Raw genomic sequence first — 6,000 nt, forward strand, 5'->3', positions numbered from 1 at the left:
TGTGTATTAGGTAGTTGTTGTGGTATTATTAGATTACATGTTAGATATTGCTGCATTGTCGGATCTAGAAGCACAACCATTTCGCTACACTCGCAATAACATCTGCTAACCATGCGAGCGTGACCAATATAATTTGATTTGATTTGATCTTTGACTAAAACATAATCATTTTAAACCTTGCATACATTTGTATACGTTGACATATATCTCTCTATTATGCGTGGGAATACTTTGGAACAGATTTCCAAAATTAAAACCACATGGAGCTGATTTGCTGGTGTTTTTACAGTCTTTTATGTCCAACAATCAAAATAAAAGTGTTTTGTTTATTTTTGCTCTGAAAACTTGTGGGTGGGGGGGCAAACAACATCATCCAAATTTGGCCCATGAGAGCCGCAAGTTGGGGAACCCTGCCCTATAGCCTTGGTATTTGCTCTGATAGGGTGAAGTGTATCCTATTCTATTCCTTTAACAGAACACGTAAATATAGCATGAATCTTTCCCAAAAAATATAGATGTATTTGGAGTATGTACAGTGCATTCGGAAAGTATTCAGACCCCAAGACTTTTCCACATTTTGTTATGTTACCGCCTTGTTCAAAATGAATTAAATTGTTTTCCCCCCTTCATCAATCTACCCACAATACCCCATAATGACAAAGCAAAAACAGGTTTTTAGAAGTTTTTGTAAATTGACAGTCGTCCTGGTAATCCGTCTGGCCCAGCGGCTTTGTGAATGTTGACCTGTTTAAAGGTCTTGTTCACATCGGCTACCTAGAGTGTTATCACACAGTGACCCAGAACAGCTGGTGCTCTCATGCATGCTTCAGTGTTGCTTGCCTCAAAGCGAGCATAAAAAGCATTTAGCTTGTCTGGGAGGCTCGCATCTCTGGGCAGCTCGCGTCTGGGTTTCCCTTTGTAGTCGGTAATAGGTTTCAAACCCTGCCACATCCGACGAGCGTCAGAGCCGGTGTAGTAAGATTCAATCTTAATCCTGTATTGACACTTTGCTTGTTTGATGGTTCGTCTGAGGGCATAGCGGAATTTCTTATAAGCGTCCATATTAGTCTCCCGCTCCTTGAAAGCGGCAGCTCTAGCCTTTAGCTCGATCGCGGATGTTGCCTGTAATCCATGGCTTCTGGTTGGGATATGTACATACAGTCACTGTGGGGACGACGTCGTCGATGCACTTATTGATGAAGCCAATGACTGAGGTGGTGTATTCCTCAATGCCATTGGATGAATCCCGGAACATATTCCAGTCTGTGCTAGCAAAACAGTCCTGTTGTGTAGCATCAGTGTCATCTGACCACTTCCGTATTGAGCGAGTCACTGGTACATCCTACTTTAGTTTTTGCTTGTAAGCAGGAATCAGAAGGATAGAATTGTGGTCAGATTTGCCAAATGGAGGGCGGGGGAGTGCTTTGTATTCAGCGATCATACACTGTTTACCAGGGGGCAGGGCTACCGACGTTAAGGCTAATGTAAAGACGGTGCTGGCTAAAGCTAAAACTGGCGAGTGTAGAGAGTATAGAGATATTGTTATCCACGTCGGCACCAACGATGTTAGGATGAAACAGTCAGAGGTCACCAAGCGCAACATAGCTTCAGCGTGTAAATCAGCTAGAAAGATGTGTCGGCATCGAGTAATTGTCTCTGGCCCCCTCCCAGTTAGGGGGAGTGATGAGCTCTACAGCAGAGTCTCACAACTCAATCGCTGGTTGAAAACTGTTTTCTGCCCCTCCCAAAAGATAGAATTCGTAGATAATTGGCCCTCTTTCTGGGACTCACACACAAACAGGACCAAGCCTGGCCTGTTGAGGAGTGACGGACTCCATCCTAGCTGGAGAGGTGCTCTCATCTTATCTACGAACATAGACAGGGCTCTAACTCCTCTAGCTCCACAATGAAATAGGGTGCAGGCCAGGCAGCAGGCTGTTAGCCAGCCTGCCAGCTTAGTGGAGTCTGCCACTAGCACAGTCAGTGTAGTCAGCTCAGCTATCCCCATTGAGACCGTGTCTGTGCCTCAACCTAGGTTGGGCAAAATTAAAGATGGCGGTGTTCGCCTTAGCAATCTCACAAGTATAAAGACCTCCTCCATCCCTGCCATTATTGAAAGATATTGTGATACCTCACATCTCAAAATAGGGCTACTTAATGTTAGATCCCTCACTTCCAAGGCAGTTATAGTCAATGAACTAATCACTGATCATAATCTTGATGTGATTGGCCTGACTGAAACATGGCTTAAGCCTGATGAATTTACTGTGTTAAATGAGGTCTCACCCCCTGGTTACACTAGTGACCATATCCCCCGCGCATCCCGCAAAGGCGGAGGTGTTGCTAACATTTACGATAGCAAATCTAAATTTACCAACAAAAAAAACAACAACGACGTTTTCGTCTTTTGAGCTTCTAGTCATGAAATCTATGCAGCCTACTCAATCACTTTTTATAGCTACTGTTTACAGGCCTCCTGGGCCATATGCAGCGTTCCTCACTGAGTTCCCTGAATTCCTATCGGACCTTGTAGTCATCGCAGATAATATTCTAATTTTTGGTGACTTTAATATTCACATGGAAAAGTCCACAGACCCACTCCAAAAGGCTTTCGGAGCCATCATCGACTCAGTGGGTTTTGTCCAACATGTCTCTGGACCTACTCACTGCCACAGTCATACTCTGGACCTAGTTTTGTCCCATGGAATAAATGTTGTGGATCTTAATGTTTTTCCTCATAATCCTGGACTATCGGACCACCATATTATTACGTTTGCAATCGCAACAAATAATCTGCTCAGACCCCAACCAAGAAGCATTAAAAGTCGTGCTATAAATTCTCAGACAACCCAAAGATTCCTTGATGCCCTTCCAGACTCCCTCTGCCTATCCAAGGACGTCAGAGGACAAAAATCAGTTAACCACCTAACCGAGGAACTCAATTTAACCTTGCGCAATACCCTAGATGCAGTTGCACACCTAAAAACTAAAAACATTTGTCATAAGAAACTAGCTCCCTGGTATACAGAAAATACACGAGCTCTGAAGCAAGCTTCCAGAAAATTGGAACGGAAATGGCACCACGCCAAACTGGAAGTCTTCCGACTAGCTTGGAAAGACAGTACCGTGCAGTATCGACGAGCCCTCACTGCTGCTCGATCATCCTATTTTTCCAACTTAATTGAGGAAAATAAGAACAATACGAAATTTATTTTTGATACTGTCGCAAAGTTAACTAAAAAGCAGCATTCCCCAAGAGAGGATGGCTCTCACTTCAGCAGTAATGAATTCATGAACTTCTTTGAGGAAAAGATCATGATCATTAGAAAGCAAATTACGGACTCCTCTTTAAATCTGCGTATTCCTCCAATGCTCCGTTGTCCTGAGTCTGCACAACCCTGCCAGGACCTAGGATCAAGGGAGACACTAAAGTGTTTTAGTACTATATCTCTTGACACAATGATGAAAATAATCATGGCCTCTAAACCTTCAAGCTGCATACTGGACCCTATTCCAACTAAACTACTGAAAGAGCTGCTTTCTGTGCTTGGCCCTCCTATGTTGAACATAATAAACAGCTCTCTATCCACCGGATGTGTACCAAACTCACTAAAAGTGGCAGTAATAAAGCCTCTCTTGAAAAAGCCAAATCTTGACCCAGAAATTATAAAAAACTATCGGCCTATATCGAATCTTCCATTCCTCTCAATTTTTTTGGAAAAAGCTGTTGCGCAGCAACTCACTGCCTTCCTGAAGACAAACAATGTATACGAAACGCTTCAGTCTGGTTTTAGACCCCATCATAGCACTGAGACTGCACTTGTGAAGGTGGTAAATTACCTTTTAATGACGTCAGGCTCTGCGTCTGTCCTCGTGCTCCTAGATCTTAGTGCTGCTTTTGATACCATCGATCACCACATTCTTTTGGAGAGATTGGAAACCCAAATTGGTCTACATGGACAAGTTCTGGCCTGGTTTAGGTCTTATCTGTCGGAAAGATATCAGTTTGTCTCTGTGAATGGTTTGTCCTCTGACAAATCAACTGTAAATTTCGGTGTTCCTCAAGGTTCCGTTTTAGGACCACTATTGTTTTCACTATATATTTTACCTCTTGGGGATGTCATTCGAAAACATAATGTTAAATTTCACTGCTATGCGGATGACACACAGCTGTACATTTCAATGAAACATGGTGAAGCCCCAAAATTGCCCTCGCTAGAAGCCTGTGTCTCAGACATAAGGAATTGGATGGCTGCAAACGTTCTACTTTTAAACTCGGACAAAACAGAGATGCTTGTTCTAGGTCCCAAGAAACAAAGAGATCTTCTGTTGAATCTGACAATTAATCTGGATGGTTGTACAGTCGTCTAAAATAAAACTGTGAAGGACCTCGGCGTTACTCTGGACCCTGATCTCTCTTTTGAAGAACATATCAAGACTGTTTCAAGGACAGCTTTTTTCCATCTACGTAACATTGCAAAAATCTGAAACTTTCTGTCCAAAAATGACGCAGAAAAATTAATCCATGCCTTTGTTACTTCTGGGTTGGACTACTGCAATGCTCTACTTTCCGGCTACCCGGATAAAGCACTAAATAAACTTCAGTTAGTGCTAAATACGGCTGCTAGAATCCTGACTAGAACCCAAAAAGTTGATCATATTACTCCAGTGCTAGCCTCCCTACACTGGCTTCCTGTTAAGGCAAGGGCTGATTTCAAGGTTTTACTGCTAACCTACAAAGCATTACATGGGCTTGCTCCTACCTATCTTTCCGATTTGGTCCTGCCGTACATACCTACACGTACGCTACGGTCACAAGACGTGGGCCTCCTAATTGTTCCTAGAATTTCTAAGCAAACAGCTGGAGGCAGGGCTTTCTCCTATAGAGCTCCATTTTTATGGAATAGTCTGCCTACCCATGTGAGAGACGCAGACTCAGTCTCAACCTTTAAGTCTTTACTGAAGACACATCTCTTCAGTAGGTCCTATGATTAAGTGTAGTCTGGCCCAGGGGTGTGAAGGTGAACGGAAAGGCTGGAGCAACGAACCGCCCTTGCTGTCTCTGCCTGACCGGTTTCCCCTCTTTCCACTGGGATTCTCTGCCTCTACCCCTATTACGGGGGCTGAGTCACTGGCTTACTGGTGTTCTTCCATGCCGTCCCTAGGAGGGGTGCGTCACTTGAGTGGGTTGAGTCACTGACGTGGTCTTCCTGTCTGGGTTGGCGCCCCCCCTTGGGTTGTGCCATGGCAGAGATCTTTGTGGGCTGTACTCGGCCTTGTCCCGGGATGGTATGTTGGTGGTTGGAGATATCCCTCCAGTGGTGTGGAGGCTGTGCTTTGGCAAAGTGGGTGGGGTTATATCCTACCTGTTTGGCCCTGTCCGGGGGTTTCATCGGATGGGGCCACAGTGTCTCCTGACCCCTCCTGTCTCAGCCTCCAGTATTTATGCTGCAGTAGTTTATGTGCCGGGGGGCTAGGGTCAGTCTGTCATATCTGGAGTATTTCTCTTGTCTCTTGTCCTGTGTGAATTTAAATATGCTCTCTCTAATTCTCTCTTTCTCTCTTTCTTTCTTTCTCTCTCTCGGAGGACCTGAGCCCTAGGACCATGACTCAGGACTACCTGGCTTGATGACACCTTGCTGTCCCCAGTTCACCTGGCCGTGCTGCTGCTCCAGTTCCAACTGTTCTGCCTGCAGCTATGGAACCCTGACCTGTTCACCGGACGTGCTACCTGTCCCAGACCTGCTGTCCCAGACCTGCTGGAACCCTGACCTGTTCACCGGACATGCTACCTGTCCCAGACCTGCTGTTTTCAACTCTTTAGAGACAGCAGGAGCGGTAGAGATACTCTCAAAGATCGGCTATGAAAAAGCCAACTGACACTTACTCTTGTGTTACTGACTTGTTGCACCCTCGACAACTACTATGATTATTATTATTTGACCATGCTGGTCATTTATGAACATTTGAGCATCTTGGCCATGTGCTGTTATAATCTCC

This window comes from Salmo salar, chromosome ssa09 (genome assembly GCF_905237065.1).
Source record: "Salmo salar chromosome ssa09, Ssal_v3.1, whole genome shotgun sequence".
Taxonomy (NCBI): domain Eukaryota; kingdom Metazoa; phylum Chordata; class Actinopteri; order Salmoniformes; family Salmonidae; genus Salmo; species Salmo salar.